The 21,932-nt window shown below is 38.0% G+C and overlaps 1 protein-coding gene and 1 pseudogene across 1 annotated transcript in view; one reads left to right on the forward strand and one right to left on the reverse strand.

Annotated features, from left to right (window-relative positions):
- Nucleotides 1-21,932, reverse strand: part of ZC3H12B (zinc finger CCCH-type containing 12B) — a 594,748-nt gene that overhangs the window by 276,988 nt on the left and 295,828 nt on the right. The window lies entirely within an intron of this gene.
- LOC132007112 (cytosolic iron-sulfur assembly component 2B-like) lies at nt 10,670-11,219 on the forward strand (annotated as a pseudogene).

Consider the following 21,932-nt stretch of genomic DNA (forward strand, 5'->3'; position numbering starts at 1 on the left):
AGTCTCTCATGATTCACCTCCCCTTCCAATTTACCCCAATTCCCTTCTCCTCTCTAACACCCCTTGTCCTCCATGATATTTGTTATGCGCCACAAATAAGTGAAGCCATATGAAAATTGACTCTCTATGCTTGACTTATTTCATTCAGCATAATCTCTTCCAGTGAAGGTGACATACTCTTATATGTAGAAAATCCTAAAGATTTTATTAGAACTGATAAACAAATTTGGCAAAGGTGCAGGATACAGAATAAACATAAAAAGTTAGTTGTTTCTGGAATCTAACAATAAACTAACTGGAAAAGAAATTTTTAAAAATTCACTTTCAAAAGCATTAAAATTAATAAAATACTGAGAATTTTAACCCAAATGGTGAAAGATTTGCATACTGAAAGCTATAAAAAAGTTAATAAAAGAAAGTCATGGGGGTTAATTCTAAGCAAGATGGCAGCAGAGTAGGGGACCTCATTTGGTCCCCTACTGGAATGTAGCTGGATATATATAAAACCAATCTGAACATACACACAAGTTCAACCTAAGATGTAAGAAAATATATCTGGAACTCGAAATGCAGAAGAATAACAACTTTTTGCAAGGTAGAAGATGCAGAATCATGAATCTGTGGGTAAATATTGGAAGATAAATGGAGGGAGGAGGGAGCCTCCATAAGCCAGCTACCAGAAAGTGAAATCAGAACACTTAGAAATTGTCTCCAGTGAGAGACATCCTTTTCTGAAAGGGGTCCAGAGAATGAAAATTGCAGAATTCTGGATGGGTCATTGTGGTGTCAGGATCCCAGGATACACAGAAAGAATGGGGGTGCCTGATCTGATAGAATGCCCAAGCAGTGGATCAGAGAAATTTGTTATGGTCAGTGAGCCCAGAAGGGACTCTCATCTCTGGTTGCCATAAACCATGAGTGGACTGGTAGAGAGATTACTCTTTGCCTGAGCAACCTGAAAAGGACTGGAATATACAGGCTGTTAAACATCCCCTGGGAAAGATGAAATAGTTGCTCTCACATTGGGTAACAGCTCCCAGAGTAGAGGTGGCCCGGAAAAGGACAGTAGGATGGCACTCACCATGACCTAGGAACAGCAAAACATGGTGTACTCACGAACCCACAACTGCTTGTAGTCAAAAAGACACAAAGCAAAGTGTCAGTTATGGGCCCCTGGGATACCCCATTGGGATAAATGTAGTGGGGGTGAAGAGCGAGAGTCTATGGGTTTAGTGTATGCACACAAAAGTGGAAAGAGTTTAACCTAGAGATGATTTATTGAAGAAAGGGAACTGCCATATTATGTCTCTGGGCCAGAGATTCGAGCATGGCCATTTTTGCTCTGAACCACTGAGGAGGCACAGAAAGCCACCAGGGGAAAAAAACAAAACAAAACAAAACAAAACCACCACCAGCTCACCTTGAGCCCATTCCCCTGACAAGGGGTGGGGAACCGCTGCCCAGGCAAAGAAATCTGAGAAGCAGAAGAGCAGGATTCTCCCCTCAGAAGACTGATGGGAAGAGCATATGAACGACAAGCTTATAGATCCCATAGGACTATAAAATTCAAGCACTAGGGGAAATTAATATACTGAGCTCCAGGGGTTTCCTTTTCTTTTCTTTTACATTTTTCCCATCTCAACTAGACTCTTATTTTACCAATTTATGTTTTTAAGTCACCCTTTAACCTTTTTTCACATCCACATTTTATAGATTATGCCACATTCTAGTCTTTTTTTTCACTCTATTCAATATTAAATATATACATAATTTTCTTTTTCAATTTTGGCAAATAACATCTAACACAGATCAAAATTCAATCAGAAACAAGTAGATCACCCCGCTTTGTCCACTTTGTGAGATTATAGTCTCTCCCCCCACCTCTTTTTTATTGTTCCATTCATTTTGGCTTTGTTTGCTTTTCTGTGGTGACTTCCAACTACTTCAGAACTTTTCTAGGGTCCAGTTTTCTTAGGTTGTGGTTGATATTTGGGATTCTGTTTGTCCACTCACCCATCCTTCCTTGGAAAGAATGACTAGAAGAATGAACTTACAACAAGATGTTGCTGATAGAATTCAGGATAGCAATTTCAAAGTTAATAGCTAGCTTTGAAAAAAGCCTACATGACAATATAGAATCTCAAAGGGTGGAAATGAAATCTAATCAGGCCAAACTTAAAAATGCTTTCAGTGAGATGCAGTCTAGATTTTATGCTCTAACAGCTAGGGTCAATGAGGTGGATGAGAGAATAAGTTATCTAAAGCACAGGCTGAGGGAAAGGAAGGAAGTTGAGGAAAAGAGAAAAACAACTGAACGTGAAGAGAGACATAGAAAATTTAATGATGCCTTGAAAAGTATGAATGTCAGAATCACTGGGATCCAAGAAAGAGTAGAGAGAGAGAGGGTTGGAAGGTATATTTGAGGAAATCATGGCTGAGAACCTTCCTTCCTTTGGGAAAGGAAACAAACATTCATGTTCAAAAGGCAAAGAGGACCCCTCCCAAAATTAATAAAAAACAGATCAACACCCCAACAGAAAATAGTGAAGTTTGCAAACCTTAGAGCCAAAGAAATTATCCTGAGAGCAACTAGGGCAAGGAGATTCCTTACATATGAAGGAAGGAATATCATAACAACATCAAAGCTATCCACAGGAACTTGACAGGCCAGAAAGGGCTAGTAAGATATATTCAGGGTATTAAATGAGAAGAACATGCAGTCAAGATTACTTTATCCAGCAAGGCTGTCATTCAGAATGAAAGAAGAGAAAAAGAACTTCCAGGATAAACAGTAACTGAAAGAATATGTGACAACTAAGCCAGCCATGCAAGAAATATTGGAGGAGATCCAGTAAGAGAAGAGAGACACCAATAGTAACATAGACCAGAAAATAAAAGAGACAATCTACAGAAATAGGGACTTTCTAGGCAATACAATGGCACTACATTAGTGTCTTTCAGTAGTTACTCTGAATGTAAATCAGCTAAATGCTCCAATTGAGAGAGACATAGGGTATCAGATTGGATTAAAAAAAAAAAAAAAGCAAGACCATGAAAGACTAGGGCCTTTGAAAAACAACATGGGGGTTTGGAGGGGGGGGGGGGGGGGGGGTCGGGGTACAAGGTGGTGGGTATTATAGAGGGCACGGATTTCATGGAGCACTGGGTGTGGTGCAAAAACAATGAATACTGTTACACAGAAAATAAATAAAAAAATAAAAATTAAAATTAAAAATAAAAATAAAAATTATACAAACCATTTATCATGACAAATGACCTCAAAAGAGAGCTTGGGTATATTATGCATCCATCAGAAAGGATGAATACCCAACTTTTGTAGCAACATGGACGGGACTGGAGGAGATTATGCTGAGTGAAATAAGTCAAGCAGAGTCAATTATCATATGGTTTCACTTATTTGTGTAGCATAACAAATAGCATGGAGGACAAGGGGAGATGGAGAGGAGAAGGGAGTTGAGGGAAATTGGAAGGGGAGGTGAACCATGAGAGACAATGGACTCTGAAAAACAATCAGAGTTTCGAAGGAGCAGAGGGAGGGAGGTTGGGGGAACCAGGTGGTGGGTATTAGAAAGGGCACGGATTGCATGGAGCACTGGGTGTGGTGCAAAAACAATGAATACTGTTACACAGAAAATAAATTAAAAAATAAAAATAAAAAATAAAAATAAAAATAAAAATTATACTAGTAAAAAAAAAGAGAGAGAGAGAGAGCTGGGGTAGCAATCCTTTTATCAGACATATTGGATTTTTAAACCAAAAACTGTAGTAAGAGACATAGAGAGACACTGTACCATACTCAAAGAGTTTAACCAGAAGACCCAACAATCATAAATATCTATGCTTCCAATGTGGGAATAGCCAATTATATCAACCAATTAATACCCAAAGTAAAGACACATTGATAATAAAGCAATAATAGTCGGGATCCTCAATACCCCACTCACAACAATGGACAGATCATCTCAGCACAAAAGCAACAAGAAAAACAAGGGCTTTGAATGACACACTGGAACAGATTGACCTCATAGTTATATACAGAACATGCCATCCTAAAACTACAGAATACATATTTTTCTCAAAAGCACATGGAACATTCTCCAGAATAGATACCATATTGGGTCACAAATCGGGGCTTAAGCAATACCAAATTACAAAGCTGTGATCACTAAGACAGCATGGTACTGGCACAAAAACAGACACATAGACCAGTGGAACAGAGTAGAGAGCCCAGATATAGACGCTCAACTTTATGGTCAAATAATCTTTGAAAAAGCAGGAAAAAATATCTTGTGGAAAAGAGAGTCTCTTCAATAAATGGTGCTGGGAACATTGGACAGCTATATGTAGAAGAATGAAACTTAACCATTCTGTTACACCATACACAAAGATAAACTCAAAATGGATAAAAGACCTCAAGGTGAGGCAGAAATCCATCAGAATCCTAGAGAACATAGGCAGTAACCTCTTTGACATCAGTCACAGCAACTTTTTTCAAGACATGTCTCCAGGGCTGCCTGGGTGGCTCAGTGGGTTAAGCCTTCAGCTCAGGTGACGATTTCAGGGTCTTGGGATCGAGTCCCACATCGGGCTCTCTGCTAGGCAGGGATCCTGCTTCCTCCTCCCTCTCTCCCTCCCTCCCTCTCTCCCTCCCTCCCTCTCTCTCTCTCTCTCTCTCTCTGCTTGCCTCTTTGCATACTTGTGATCTCTCTCTGTCAAATAAATAAAATCTTAAAAAAAAAAGCTATGTCTCCAAAGGCAAAGGAAACAAAAGCAAAAATGAACTTTTGGGACTTCATCAAGATCAAAAGCTTCTGCACAGCAAAGGAAACAGTCAACAAAACAAAGAGGCAACCCAAGGAATGGGAGAAGATATTCACAAATGACAATACAGACAAAGGGCTGATATCCAAGAGCTATAAAGAACTCCTCAAACTCAACACACACAAAACAGATAATCATGTCACACAATGGGCAGAAGACATGGACAGACACTTCTGCAAAGTGGAGACACAAATGGCTAACAGACACATGAAAAAAATGTTCATCATCACTAGCCATCAGGGAGATTAAAATCAAAACCACATTGAGATACCACCGTACATAAGTTAGAATGGCCAAAATTAACAAGATAGTAAACAGCATGTGTTGGAGAGGATGTGGAGAAAGGGGAACCTTCTTACACTGTTGGTGGGAATGCAAGTTGGTGCAGCCACTTTGGGAAACAGTGTGTAGATTCCTTAAGAAACTAAAAATAGAGGCTACCCTATGACACTTCATTTGCACTACTGGGTAGTGTAAATACTATAATATACTATAAATACTATAGGGCAAATACTATAATACACTATGATGTGTAAATATGCTCCATTTACCCCAAAGATACAGTTGTAGTGAAAAGAAGGGCCATCTATACCCCAATGTTCAAAGCAGCAATGGCCACAGTCGCCAAACTGTGGAAAGAACCAAGATGCCCTTCAACAGACAAATGGATAAAATGGATACAGTCCATATATATAATGGAGCATTATGCCTCCATCAGAAAGGAGGAATACATAACTTTTGTTTCAACATGGACGGGACTGAAAGAGATTATGCTGAGTGAAATAAGTCAAGCAGAGAGAGTTAATTATCATATGGTTTCACTTATTTGTGGAGCATAAGGAATAACACGGAGGACATGGAGAGATGGAGAGGAGAAGTGAATTGGGGGAAATTGGAAGGAGAAATGAACCGTGAGAGACGGTGGACTCTGAGAAACAAACAGGGTTTTGGAGTGGAGGGGGGTGGGAGGTTGGGTGAGCCTGGTGGTGGGTATTATGGAGGGCACATATTTCATGGAGCACTGGGAGTGGTGCCTAAACAATGAATTCTGGAATACTGAAAGGAAATTAAAAAAACAAAACAAAACAAAACAACTAATGACGTACTGTATGGTGACTAACATAATAAAACAAAAAAAATTTTTTTTAAAGAATTACAGACCAATATCCTTGATGAACACGGATGCCAAAATTCTCCCCAAGGTTCTAGACAATAGGAACCAACAGTACATTAAAAGGATTATTCACTGGGGCGCCTGGGTGGCTCAGTGGGTTAAAGCCTTTGCCTTCGGCTCAGGACATGATCCCAGGGTCCTGAGATCAAGCCCCGCATCGGGCTCTCTAATCAGCAGGGAGCCTGCTTCCTCCCAACTCTCTCTCTGCCTGCCTCTCTGCCTACTTGTGATCTCTGTCTGTCAAATAAATAAATAAAATCTTAAAAAAAAAAAAAGGATTATTCACTAGAACCAAGTGGAATTTATTCCTGTAGTGCAAGGGTGGTTCAGCATTTGCAAATCAATCAACATGATACATCACAGTCATAGAAGAAAGAACAAGAATTATATGATTCTCTCGAGGAAGGAGGGACAAGATGGTTGAGGAGTAGGAGACCCTATTTCAACCATTCCCCATTGAGCTAAATATCTACCAGAGCACTCTGAACACCCATGAAATCAGCCTGAGATATAAGATTATGCACTTCTGGATCTCGATGGGGGCAGAAGATCATCAGTGGAGAGGTACAGAGTTGGGAGTGCATGGACTAATATAGGAAGATAAACAGAAGGGGGAGGGAGCTACCAGAAGTGACCCTCAGAAAGTAATACCCCAATATGAAAGTGCCCCGTGCTTGGGGACCAGCATTAACTTGGAGACTGGATAAAAGCACAAAGGGACATAAGGGACAATTGTTGGGATCGGGCTGTTGCAGGTGCAGACTTAAGAGCACGGTCTCAGGATGGCCACAACCAGTGCCTGCCCATGCCTGAGAGAGCCCAGCATAGGCTGCAGTTGTTGGTCCCTGGGTCTGTAGCCATAATAGCCGCCTCTGCTGCCTCCACTGCTACCCAGAACCAGTATCACTCCTGGTTTTGGTATCATGGAGATACAGAGACAACCGGGGTTCTTGGGCAATCAATGAGATGGTGGCTGAGGGTGCACACCATCTTTGGGAGGTTGCAGTGTTCAACAAAGTTTTCAGAGGAGGACTCTGTGTGTTCTGGACTATTCAGAGGGCAGGAGATTATGGCTTTTCTTTGAGGCAGAGGTCTGGGTGTAGACAGTTTACTTTGCTCTGACTGTCCAAAAAGGTGCCAAAGAATAAAAACCTCCAGAGAACAAAATCCTTAAAAACCGGTTGCCACAGAGCCCAGCCCCTTGTTATAGGGGGTAGGGCAACTCAGCCCAAGCATGATTGACTGAAAAACAATGCAGCAGGCCCCTCTCCCAGAAACCAAGCCAAAAGAACAAGAAGACAACCACCACAGAGTCCCCATAAAACTGTAAAACCCCAATATCAGGAGAAAATAAATATTAAGCTCCTGGTATTGCCCCAAGGGGTGTATATTTTGTAGATACAACTTCTCTCTCTCTTTTTAAAATTTGTTCTCATGTATCTTGTTCTTTTATTTATTTTTACCTACTTACCATTTCAACTAGATATTCAATACAACATATTCCATAGTAACTTTTTAACTTGAACATTTTCATACATACATTTTTGGTTTTTTTCTTTTATAAAGATTACAGATATAGACATAGAAATAGATATAGATAGATAGGTAGTCCTTTTTCCCTATTCAATACCGTATGTGTGTGTGTGTATGTGTCTGTATATATACACACCAGTTTTAATTTCCCTGTATCGTCAGAAAGTTGAGTCCTTTAACAAAGATAACAAGATACACCTAGGAAGAACTGAAATAAACTTCCTCACTCACATCGATGGTTTAGAACAAACTTCCCATCTTATTCTTTTGTCAGTGTTTTAGTGTCTTTGTTTTTGTTTTTGTACTTTATAGATCTTATTCTTGGGGTTCATTTTGGCAGGGGTTTTTTCTTTTTTTTCTTTGATGGTCTTTTTATTTGTTCATTTTTGTTTTTGTACTTTATAAATCTTACATTTAGGGCTCAATTGGGCTGGGGTTTCTCTCTTTTTTTTCTCTCTTTTTCTTTTTTCCTTCACCTTCCCCACCCCAGTGACTTCCCATTGCTCCAAAACTTTCCATGGTGCACCTTGCCTGGATTGTACTTGATATTTTCAACTTTACATATTCTCAACCACTTCTCACCAGAATGACTAGGAGGAAGAACACCCAACAAAGGGAAAATCCAGAGACTGAGAACTCTTCCACAGAACTACTGAATATGGACATAAACAATATGTCACAAATAGAATCGGGGTAACAGTTAACTAGACATGGGCTAAGGTGGAGAAGACCATTAGTGGCAACATAGAATCTCTAAGGGCAGAAGTGAGAGCCAACCCATGTACAAGAAGGGAAATAATTAAGATTAGAGCAGAGATCAATGAGTTAGAAACCAGAGATACAATACAACACATAATAATAATGATGATAATAATTATTATTATCTATTTAATATATAATATATTAATATAAATATAAATTATTTATTTATATATTTATGTATTAATATAAAACAATTATAATAATGAAACTAGAAGCTGCCTCCTTGAAAGAATTAATAAGATGGATAAACCACTGGTCAAACTAATCTAAAAGAAAAAAAGAACTCAAATTAATAAAATTATTAATGGAAGGGGAGAGATCATGACTAACACCAAGGAAATAGAAACAATCATCAGAAATCATTATCAACAGCTATATGCTAATAAGTTAAGCAACCAAAAAGAAATGGATGCATTCCTGGAAACCTATAAACTTCCAAGACTGAAACAGGAAGAAATTGACAACTTGAATAGACCAATATCTAGTAATGATATTGAAGCAGTGATCAAAAACCTTCCAAAAAACAAGAGTCCAGGACCTGATGGATTCCCTCGGGAATTCTACCAAACATTCAAACAAGAAATACTACCTATTCTTCTGAAGCTTTTTCAAAAATAGAAACAGAAGGAAAACTTCCAGACTCTTTCTATGAAGCCAGCATTACCCTGACCCCCAAACCAGGCAAAGACCCCCTCAAAAAGGAGAATTTGAAACCAATATTCCTGATGAATATGAATGGCAAGATTCTCAACAAGATCCTAGCTAATAGGATCCAACTGTACATTACAAAGATTATCCACCATGACAAGGTGGAATTTATCCTTGGCATGTAAGGGTGGTTCAATATTTGCAAAACAATCAATGTGATAGCACAAATCAATATGAGAAGAGAGAAAAAACACATGGTCCTCTCAACTGATGCAGAAAAAGCATTTGACAAGATACAACATCTATTCCTGAGTAAAACTCTTCACAGTTTAGGGACAGAGGGAATATTCCTCAACTTCATAAAAACCATCTATGAAAAGCACACAACAAATATCATTCTCAATGGACAAAAGCTGACAAGAAGCCTTCCCAGTGAGATCAGGAACACGACAAGGATGCCCACTATCACCACTGTTGTTCAACATAGTACTAGAAGTCCTACCAACAGCAGTTAGAAGACAAAGAGAAATAAAAGGTATTCAAATTGGCAAAGAAGAAATAAAACATTCTCTCTTCACAGGTGACATTATACTTTATGTGGAAAAGCCAAAAGCCTCCATCCCCAAATTACTAGAACTCACACAGCAGTTCAGTAATGTGGCAGGATACAAAATCAATGCACAGAAATCAGTTGCTTTCTTATACTAATAATGAAACTGTAGAAAGGGAAATTAGAGAATCAATTCCACTTACAATGGCACCAAAATTTGAAATAAACCTTGGAATAAACCTAACCAAAAAGGTTAAAGATCTATACTCAAGGGAAAACAGAACACTCACTAACGAAATTGAAGATGATACAAAAAGATGGAAAAACATACCAGGCTTATGGATCAGAAGAATAAACATTGTTAAAATGTCTTTGCTTCCCAGAGAAATCTATACTTTCAATGCCATCCTGATCAAAATACCAATGGCATTTTTCAAAGTGCTGGAACAAACAATATTAAAATCTGTATGGAATCACTAAGGAAATGTTGAAAAAGAAAAACAAAGCTGGGGACACCATGTTGCCTGATTTCAAGCATTATTATAAAGCTGTGACCACCAAGATGGCATGGTACAGGCACAAAAACAGACAGATAGACCAATGGAACAGAGTAGATGGCCCAGATATGGACCCTCAACTCTATGGTCAAATAATCTTCAATAAGAACAAAATCCTGTGGAAAAAGATAATTTCTTCAAAAAGTGCTGTTAGAAAAATTGGAGAGCTATATACAGAAGAATGAAAATTGACCATTCTCTTACACCATACACAATGATAAACTCAAAATGGTTGAAAGACCTCAGTGTGAGACAGGAATCCATCAAAAATCCTAGAGGAGAACATAGGCAGTAATCTCCTCGACATCATCCACAGCAACTTCTTTCAATGCACATCTCCAAAGGCAAGGGAAAGAAAAGTGAAAATGAACTTTTGGGACTTCATCAAGATCAAACTTCTTCACTGCAAAGGAAACAGCCAAAACAAAACAAAACAAAAACAAAAACAAGCAAACAGACAAACAAAAACCCCAAAAACCAAAAAAACAAAGAGGCAACCTACAGAATGGGAGAAGACATTGCAAATGACACTACAGACAAAGGGCTGACATCCAAGATCTATAAAGAACTCCTCAAACTCGGGCGGCGGGCCGCGGTTTCGGGATGGTGTGTGGCAGTAGGGTGGGGGGCAGCCTCCTGGAGAACGCTAACCTGCTCATCTAGGAGCACTCTGGGGGGCTACCGGTGACCGCTGGTGAGGAGGATGAGCAGGTTCCAGACAGCATCGATATGAGCGAGATCTTCACTGATTCGCTCCATCAATGATCTGGAGCATCCACTGACACTGGAAGAATTGAACGTAGTGGAGCAAGTCCGGGTTCAGGTGAGCAACCCTGAGAGTACGGTGGCTGTGGCCTTCACACCCACCATTCCACACTGCAGCATGGCCACTCTTATCGGCCTGTCCATCAAAGTCAAGCTTCTTTGATCCCTTCCCCAGCGTTTCAAGATGGATGTGCACACTACACCAGGAACTCATGCCTTGGAGCATGCAGTGAACAAGCAGCTTGCAGATAAGGAATGGGTAGCAGCTGCTCTAGCGAATACCCACCTGCTGGAGGTTGTGAACCAGTGCCTGTCAGCCCGCTCCAGAGCCTGGCTTTTGCCCCCAGTCACACCCAGGGCTCATGGCCTTGTTTTTTTGAATCACTGACAATGGGTCATTAAACTAACACTTTACGTTTTGTGATAAACCCTTAATTTATATTAAAAAAAAAGAACTCCTCAAACTCAACGCACAAAAAAACAGATAATCATGTCAAACAATGGGCAGAAGGCATAAACAGAAACTTCTCCAAAGGATACATACAAATGGCTAACAGACACATGAAAAAATGCTCATCATCATTAGCCATTATGGAGATTCAAATCAAAACCACATTGAGATACCACCTTACACCAGTTAGAATGGCCAAAATTAATGTTCATTAAATGGACAAAATTGTCTATAAAAGACAGTAAACAACAAGTGTTGAAGAGGATGTGGAGAAAGGGGAACCCTCTTACACCGTTGATGGGAATGCACATTGGTACAGCCACTTTGGAAAACAGTGTGTAGATTCCTTAAGAAATTAAAAATAGAACTGCCCTATGACCCAGCAATTGCACTACTGGATATGTACCCCAAAGATACAGATGTAGTAAAGAGAGGAGCCATATGTACCCGAATGTTCATAGCAGCAATTTCCATTATCGTGGACAGAACTGAAATGCCCTTCAACTGATGAATGGATAAAGAAGATATGGTCTATATATACAATGGAATATTACTCAGCCATCAGAAAGGATGAATACCCAACTTTTAAATCAACATGGATGGGACTGGAGGAGATTATGCTGAGTGAAATAAGTCAAGCAGAGAGAGTCAATTATCATATGGTTTCACTTACTTGTGTAACATAAGGAATAACAGTGTTCATTAGGAGAAGGAAAGGAGAAGTGAATTTGGAGAAATCAGAGGGGGAGATGAACTATGAGGGACTGTCAACCCCCAAGAAATAAACTGAGGGTTTTAGACTGGAGGTGGGTGGGGGGATGGTGAGCCTGGTGGTGGGTATTAAGGAGGGCAGGTACTGCATGCAGCACTGGGTGTTATACATAAACAATGAATCTTGGAACACTGCATCAAAAACTCATGATGTATTATATGGTGTCTAACATAACACAATAAAAAAAGAATTATATGATCCTCTCAATACAGAAAAGGCATTTGATAATATACAAGAAATTCTTTCTTGATTAAAACTCTGCACAGTGTAAGTGGAGCATACCTCAATATCATAAAAGCCATCTACAAAAAGCCCACCATAAGTATCATTTTCAATGGGGAAAAACAGAACTTTTCTCCTAAGGTCAGGAACATGACAGGGATGTCCACTCTCCTCTCTGTTCAAATAGTCCTAAAAGTCCTAGTCTCAGCAATCAGGCATTCAAATAAATATTTTATTTCATTATTCAAATAAAGGCATTCAAATTTGAAAAAAAAAAAAAGAAGTCAAACTCTCTCTTTGTCGTATGTCATTATACTTTGTCTGAAAAAGTCAAAAGACCCCACCCCCAAATTGCTAGAACTTACACAGCAATTCAGCATCATGACAGGATATAAAATCAATGCACAGAAATCAGTTGAATTTCTATGCACTAACAATGAGAGTGAAGAAAGAAAAATTAAGGAATTGATCTAATTTACAGTACCACTAAAAACCATAAGATACCTAGGAAGAAAACTAATGAAAGAGGTAAAGGATCTATATTCTGTAAACTACAGAACACTTATGAAAGAATTTGAGGGAGACACAAAGTAGTGGAAAACATTCCATGCTCATAGATTAGAAGAATATTGTTAAAATGTTTATGTTACCCAAAGCAATCTACACATTCAATGCAATTCCTATGAAAATATCATCGACATTTATCACAGACCTGGCACAAATAATCCTAAAAGTTGTATGGAACTAGAAAAGATCCCCAATAGCCAGAAGAATGTTGAAAAAGAAAACCAAGGCTGCGGGCATCACAATGCCTGACTTCAAGCTCTACTACAAAGCTGTCATCATCAAGACAGCATGGTACCAGCACAAAAGCACACCTTAGATTAATGAACAAAATAGAGAACTCAGAAATAGAACCTCAACTCTATGGTCAATTACTGAGTACAACATCTGAAATTAATGATATGTTGGCTAATTGAATTAAATTAAAATGCAGCTATTTTCTTTTTTTAATTAATTTAGATTCAATTAGCCAACATATAGTATATAATTATTTTCAGATGTAGTGTTCACTAATTCATTAGTTGCATATAACACCTAGTACTCATCACATCAAGTGCCCTACTTAATACCAGTTACCCCATACCCATCTCCCCTCTAGCAACCATCAGGTTTTTTTTCTTTATAGTTAAGAGTCTCTCATGGTTTGTCTCCCTCTCTGATGACTTCCCATTCAGTTCTTCCTCCCTTTCACTATGTTCTGTTTGTTGGTTTTATATCCTGTGACTTTGCTGAGTTCACGTATGAGACCTTCAGGTTTTCTACAGAGTATCATGTCATTTGCAAATACTGAAAGTTTGACTTCTCCCTTGACAGTTTGGATTCCTTGTATTTCTTTTTGTTGTCTGATTCCTGAGGCTAAGACTTCAAGTACTATGTTGAATAGTAATGGTAAGAGTGGGCATCCTTCCCTTGTTCTTGAGCATAGAGGAAACTGAAGGAGGTATTATCTATGAATCTTTCATAAATGGCCTAGCAATGTTGAGTTATGTTTCCTCTAACCCTACTTTTTTGAGGGCTTTATCAGGAATGTATGCTGTATTTTGTCAAATGCATTTTCTACATCTATTGAGAGGATCATATGGTTCTTATCTTTCCTTTTATGAATTTAGAATATCACATTGTCTGGTTTGTATAACATTGAATAACCCCTGCAGCCCAGGAATAAATCCCACTTGATCATGGTAAATAATTACTTGAATGCATGCTATACTCGATTAGTGAGGGTCTTGTTGAGAATTTTTGCTTCCATGGTCATCAGGGATATTGGTCTGTAATTACCCTTTTTAGTGTGGCCTTTGTCTTGTTTTGGAATCAAGGCAATGCTGGCCTCTTAGAATGGGTTTGGAGGGATGTCTAGGTGGCTCAGTTGGTTGTTCAGCTGCCTTCAGCTCAGGTCATGATCCCAGCATCCTAAGACTGAGTTCTACATTGGGCTTCTTGCTCAGTGGGAAGCCTGTTTCTCCTTCTGTCTGCCTCTGTCTCTCTCTCTCTCTCTCTCTGACAATTAAATAAATAAATGAAATCTTTATTTAAAAAAAATAATGTGTTTGGAAACTTTTCATCCATTTTTATTTTTTTGGAAGAGTCTTATAAGAATACATATTAACTTTTCTCTAAAGGTTTTGTAGAAGTCCCCTGGGAAGGTCCTGAACTTTGGTTTGTCAGATTTTTTTTTTTAACTGATTCAATTTATTTACTGGTTAGGGATCTTTTTTCTATTTATTCCTCTTTCCTTCTTTGTAGTTTTTATATTTCTAGGAATATATCCATTTCTTCCAGATTTCCCACTTTGTTGACATATAATTTTTCATAGTATTCTCTTATGATAGTTTGCATTCCTTTAGTGTTGGTTGAGACTTCTTCTCTTTCATTCATTCTTTTTTTATTTGAGTCTTTCTCTTTTCTTTTTTATAAGAACATCTAAAGGTTTGGGGAAACTCTATGGCTCCTTAAGCAGTTAAGCAGCTGTCTTCAGCTCAGGTCATGATCCCAGGGTCCTGGTATTGAGCCCCAGATTGGGCTCCCTGCTCAGTGGAGAGTCTGCTTTCCTTCTCCCTATGCCTGCTGCTCTGTCTGCTTGTGCTATCTCTGTCAAATAAATATATAAAAAATGTTAAAAAAGAATGGCTACAGGTTTATCAATTTTATTCTCTAAAAGAACTAGCTCTTAATTTCATAGATCTTTTTCCACTGTTTTGTTTATTTCTGTATTGTTGTCTACTTCTCCAATCTTTATTATTTTCCTCTTCTGCTGGCTTTAGTTTTTGTTGTTGTTTGTTTGTTTGTTTTTTACTGTTCATATTCTAGTTATTTTAGGTGTAAATTTAGCTTGTGTATTTTAGACTTTTCTTGCTTCTTTGGGTAGGCCTATATAGCAAGATCTCAAAAAAATTTCCTTTGTTGCATCCCAAAAGTTTGGGGTTGTTGTGTTTTCATTTTCATTTCCTTTCTTATATGTCCTTTTAATTTTCTTTTTAAAATTTCCTTGTTCATTCATTTATTCTTTAGTAGGGTTTGCTTTAAGCTGTATGTATTTGAGGTGTTTCCAGAAGTTTTCTTATGGTTGACTTCAAGTTTCATAGTGCTTGATCTGAAGCTACTTTCAGGACTTTTCCTTCTCTGTGTATTTGGTAAATTTGACTATGTTATGTCTTGGAGTGGGCTTGTTGTTGATTCTGTACCTCTTGAATTTTGATGTTTATTTCCTTTCACAGTTTAGGGATGTTTTCAGCCAAATGTGCTCAAATGAATCTCCTGCCTCTTTTCCCCTCTCTTCTTCTGGGATTCCTGTGATACAATTATTATTATAGTTTAAGGGGTTACTGAATTCTCTAATTCTACATCCATGATGCAGATCCTTCTTCTTTTCAGCTTCATTATTTTCCATAATTTTATCTTTGATTATCACTGAGTTGTTCTTCTGGTTTGTCCATCTTTATAGTCATTCATCCAGTTGGTTTTGCATCTAAGTTATAGCATTTTATATTTTTGACTAACTAGTTTTAAGTTCTTTTATGTTGGCAGTTAGGGATTCTCTAGTGTCTTCTGTATTTTTCTCAATCCCAGCTTGTGTCCTGATGATTGTTGTTTTATTTTTTATTTTTTATAGATTTTATTTATTTATTTGACAGGGAGAGAGAGAATTCACAAGCAGGGGGAGTTGCAGAAGGAGAGGGGGAAGCAAGCAGGGAGCCTGATGTGGGACGCAGTCTAGGACCTGAGACAAACCAGACACTTTAATTCACTGAGTCACCCAGACACCGATGATTGTTGTTTTAAATTCTGGTTAAAACCTCTTATATCAGTTTTGTTTAATCATTGTCTATTACATCTACTTCTTTCTTTTAGGGTGAATTCCTCTGTTGTGTCATTTTGTCTAGGTCACTGTTGTGTGTGTGTGTGTGTGTGTGTGTGTGTGTTTGTGTGTGTGCATATGTATAATTGTTAGAAAAGCCTGTTATATTCTTGCTTCTGAGAGTAATGGCTATATTAAGAGATCCTATACTGTGTCAGGATGTACTCTATAAATTTTTGTTTGTAATAATGTATCACTATTAGTACATCTCTAGGAGTACTTTAGAGTTTGGTTTTGGTTTTGTACATTCTCTGGGTTTTGACACATTTATAACAACATGTATCCATCATTATAGTATCATATGGAATAGGTTCACTGCCTTAAAAGTACTCTGTACTTCACCTACTCATTTTTCTCTTCCTCCTATGGAGCCACTGGCAACCACTGATCTTTCTGTTGTCTACATAGTTTCAACTCTTCCAGAATGCCATATAATTGGAATCATATGACATGTAACCATTTCAGGTTGGCTTATTTCACTTAACAATATGCATTTAAGGTTTGTTCATGTTTATTCATGGTTTTGTTTCTGTTTGTAACAATCTTTTTTAACTTCTCCACAATCTTTGCAGTGGTAGAAATAAATCTAACAGGGATATGAATTTTAGAGCATGTTCTATAGGATTCTCATAATAAATAAAGACATTACATTTTAGCCTCAGTTTTACCTAAAATATTCTTCAAACATTTCATGTCTTCTTAGGCTAAGCAGTAATTTTATTATTTTTTAGTTTTTATATAAATTCCAATTAGTTAAAATATAGTGTTATATTAGTCCCAGACATATAACATAGTAATTCAGCAATTCCATACATCACCCAGTGCTTATCACAATATGTGCACTCTTTAACCTCCATCACCTATTTAACCCATAACCTGAAAAACCTCCCCTCTGCTAAACATCAGTATATTCTCCATAATTACAAATCTGTCTCTTGGTTTGTCTTCCTCTCTCTTACTTTTTACCTTTGCTCATTTGCTTTGCTTCTTAAATTCCACTTATGAGTGAAAGCATATGGTATTTATCTTTCTTTGACTTGACTTATTTTTGCTTAATATAATACTCTCTAGCTTCATCCATGACATTGCAAATGGCAAGATTCCATTCTCACAGCTGAAAAATATTCCATTATGTATATGTGTGTCTGTGAGTGTGATTATATATATATATATAATATTGTGATATATATAATAATATATCACATCTTTATAATCCATTCATTAATCACCCTTATGCTGCCTCCATACCTTGACCATTTTAAATAATACTGCAATAATAATTGAGGTACATGTATATCTTTGGATTTGTGTTTTTGTATTATTTGGGTAAATACCCATTAATGTGATTATAAGGTAGTTCTATTTTTAAAATTTTCAGGAACCTTCCTACTATTTTCAACAATGGCTGCACCAGCCTGCATTCCCACCATTATTGCTAGAGTGTTCCCTTTCCTCCAAATTCTAACACCTACTGTTTCTTGTGTTTTTATTTTAGCTATTCTGACAGGTACAATATGATATCTCATAATAGTTTTTATTTTCATTTCCTTGATAATCAGTTATTATGAGCATCTTTTTCCTGTGCCTGCTGGCCATCTGGATGTCTTCCATGGGAGAAAGTTCTGTTCATGTCATTTGCCCATTTTTAATTGGATTATTTGGCTTTGGGGAGTTGAGTTTATAAATTATTTTGGATATTAACCCTTTATGAGATAAGTCATTTGCAAATACCTTCTCCCATTCATTAGATTGCCTTCTACTTTTGTCAATTGTTTCCTTTCCTGTACATAATCTTTTAATTATGATGTAGTCTTAATATAATGTAGTCTTAATTTTTCATTTTCTTTTCTTTGCCTCAAGAAACCTATCAAAAAATATATACCATATCAAATGTTGAAGAAGTTACTGCCTGTGTGCTCTTCTAGGATTTTTATGATTTCAGGTCTCACATTTAGGTCTTTCATCCCTTTGGAATTTAATTTTTCTATGACAAAAGAAAGTGGTCGAGGAGGAGTTAAGATGGTGGAGGAGAAGGGGACCCTAATGTCGCCTGGTCCCTGGAATTCCCTTAGGTAGTTATCAAATCATTCTGAACACCTGTTAAATTAACCAGAGATCTAGAAAAGAATTGTTTCAATTCTACAAATAGAAGGGTGGCCAGTTTTTGCAAGGTCAGAGGTATGGAGACGTGAACTTGATATGATACATCAGAAGATTAAGCTGCTGGGGGAGGGAGTTTCCTTAAGCCAACTATAAGAAAGAGTTATGAGCAGCCAAGCACAAAATTGAAGCTTTTAGAAGTCTTATCTGGTTGGGGTCATCCCTGCCTGAAAGGTGCTCAGGTGGCAATGCAGAATCAATCCCAGGTAGGTCAGCATGATCGCAGGATCCCCAGGGTTACAAAAAATATGTGGGTGCATGAGTGCAGCAGATTTTTCAAGCTGGCTGCAAACAGTGATTCTAGACACCAGCCTTCTCCTTAGTGTTGCCATAAACCATGGTTCAGTGACCACCCTCCAAGCAGGGACCCAGCGAAAAGCAGAAGCATGGCAATACCCTCTCCCTCCCGTGGGAGGAAGGACAAGGGTCTGCACTGCAGGAATCCATAAAGGTTGGAGTCTCAAAATATGGTTTATTGCCTCAAAAAATGCTCAACTGTTGTAGGAACAAGATGACAGAGGATCAGGAGACCTAAATATCATTGGGTCCCAGGAGTTCAACTAGATAGTTACCAAACCATTCTGAACACCTACAAAATCAACAAGAGATCAAAGAGAAATAGAGCAGCAATTCTAGGAACAAAAAAGTGACCACTTTCTGGAAGGTAGGATTTTCAGAGAAGTAAATCCAAGGTGATATATGGGAAGATAGACCACAGTGGGAGGACCCAGCTCCCAACAAACAGTAGATCAGCAGAATAAAAAAAATCACAACTATTAGAATTCTGCTCCACTGAGGGACATTGTTTCAGAAGCTAAGCAGGGGGTGGAGCCCTGAATGGGGCAGTATGGTCTCAGGACCTGCAAGATCAAAAAGACCAGCAGTGTCTGAGTGTGGCAGAGCTCCCAGGTATCAGAGCAGGGGAGCTGGCTGCAGAGATGGATCTGAGGAGTGGGCTTTTAGCTCAGGTTTACCTGAAACCATGATCAGAGGCACAGTCAGGCCACTGCTCTTCAAGCAGAGACTTCACAAATGGAAGATCTGATAAGACCCCCCTCTTTCCTCCTCTGGGAGAGTGGCACGAGAGCATACTGTAAGAACCTGTTGGGTTTTGGAGACTCAAAGTGGGGCCATAAGCCAGAGATAGAAATGCTCAGGGACACACCAGGTGAGCATGGAGTGCAGCAAGAGACCAGGTAGACAGGAGTGATGGACTGCTTTTCTCTGAGGGCACACTGAGGAGTGGCTCCCCTGAGAGCTCAGCTCCTATGGGGCCAGAGATTGGGAGACCGCAATTTCCATTCTCATCCTACAAAGCTGTATAATAAGTGTTGAAGGAACAAAGGCTCCCAAAAGCAAACCCGAGCAGATTACTGATCCTAGCTCTGGTAAGGTCAGTGCAATTCCACATTGGGCAAAGACATTTGAGAAGCACTGCAACAGGCCCTTCCCTGAGAAGATCAACAAAACTATCCAGCCAAGACCAAGTTCACTGATCAATGAGAACTGCAAAAATTCAGAGCTACAGGAATACAGCACATAGAATTCATGGCTTTTTCACTGTGATTCATTAGTCTTTTGAAGGTATTTTATTTTATTTTATTTTTTCTTATTCTATTTTTCAATTTTTCCTCTTTCCTCTTTTAACTTTTTTTAACTATTATACCTTTTTAAAAATATTTTTAAATTTTCATTGTTATAGTCACATTCTAACCCTTCATTTTATTTAACCATACTTTTTGTATATATATAGGTTTTTCTGTCTTTAAAATTTTGGGATACAGTTTCTTCTAACAGATCAAAATATATCCCAAATCTAGCTTATGGCTTTGTTCTAGTCTCCAGCCAGATAACATTCTTTTCCTCCACTTTTTTTTTCAACCAAATTCTTATCTTATCAATTTCCTTTTTTTAATCTTTTTAAGTTTTCATCTGAACAGTCATATTACATCCCATCATGTTTATCCCAATTTTTGTGTATATATATGTTTTTATTTTTTGTAGTTTTGGGAGGCATTTTCTTCTAAAAGACCAAAATACACCCAAAATTAAGTGTGTGGCTCTGTTTTATTCACCAGTCTAATATATATATATATTCCCTCCTTTCTTCTCTACCTGATTTCAGGTCTCTTCTGATATGGTTACTGTATACTTTTCTGGGGTTGTTGCTTCATTTTTAGCATTTTGTTCTCTCGCTCATCTATTCTTACCTGGATGAAATGGCAAGGAGGAAAAACTCACCTCAAAAAAAAAAAAAAAAAAAGAACAGGAGGCAGTACTGATGGCTAGGGACCTAATCAATAAGGACATTCATAAGCTGTCAGAACTAGAGTTCAGAATGATGATTATCATGGTGCTAGCTGGGCTCCAAAAAAAGCATGGAAGATACTAGGGAATCCATTTCTGAAGAAATAAAATCCATTTCTGGAGAAATAAAAGAATTAAAATCTAACCAGGTTGAAATAAAAAAAAAGCTATTAATGAAGCCCAATAAAAAATGGAGACTATTACAGCTAGGATAAATGAGGCAGAAGAGAGAATTAGTGATATAGAAAACCAAACGATGGTGAATAAAGAATCTGAGAAAAGAGAGATAAACAACTACTGGACCACAAGGGAAGAATTGAAGAGAAAAGTGATACTATAAAATGAAACAATATTAGAATAATTTGGATCCCAGAAGAAGAAGAAAGAGAGAGGGGGCAGAGGTATATTGGAGCAAATTATAGTGGAGAAGGTCCCTCATTTAGGGAAGGAAATAGACATCAAAATCCAGGAGGCACACAGAACTCTCACCCTTAAAATCAGTAAAAATAAGTCGATACCCTGTAAAACTTACAAGTCTCAGAGATGAAGAAAAAGTCCTGAGAGCAGCTCAGGACAAAAGGTCTGTAACCTACAATGGTAGAAATATTAGATTGGCAATAGACCAATCCACAGAAGCCTGGAAGGCCAGAAAGGACTGGCATGATACATTCAGAGGACTAAGTAAGAAAAATATGCAGCCAAGAATACTATATCCAGCTAGGATGTCATTGAAAATAGAAGGAGAAATAAAGTTTATAGGACAAACAAAAACTAAAAAAAATATGCAAATACCAAACCAGCCCTACAGGAAATATTGAAAGCGGTCCTCTAAGCGAAGAGAGAGTGTAAAAGTAACAGACCAGAAAGGAACAGAAACAATATACAGTAACAGTCTCCTTACTGGCAATACAATGGCAATAAATTCAAATTTCAATAATTACCCTGAATGTAAATGGGCTAAATGCCCTAATCAAAAGACACAGGGTATCAGACTGGATTAAAAAAAAAAAGACATTGATATGCTGTCTGCAAGAAACTCATTTTAGACCCAAAGAAACCTCCAGATTTAAAGTGAGGGGGTGGAAAACAATTTACCATGCTAATGGACATCAAAAGAAGGCTGGGGTGGCAATCCTTATATCAGAGAAATTAGATATTAAGCCAAAGATCATAATAAGAGATGAGAAAAAACATTATATCATACTTAAAGTGTTGTCCAACAGCAAGATATAACAATTTTAAATATCTATGCCCCTAACACATGGGAGCA

Source organism: Mustela nigripes, chromosome X, assembly GCF_022355385.1.
Source record: "Mustela nigripes isolate SB6536 chromosome X, MUSNIG.SB6536, whole genome shotgun sequence".
Taxonomy (NCBI): domain Eukaryota; kingdom Metazoa; phylum Chordata; class Mammalia; order Carnivora; family Mustelidae; genus Mustela; species Mustela nigripes.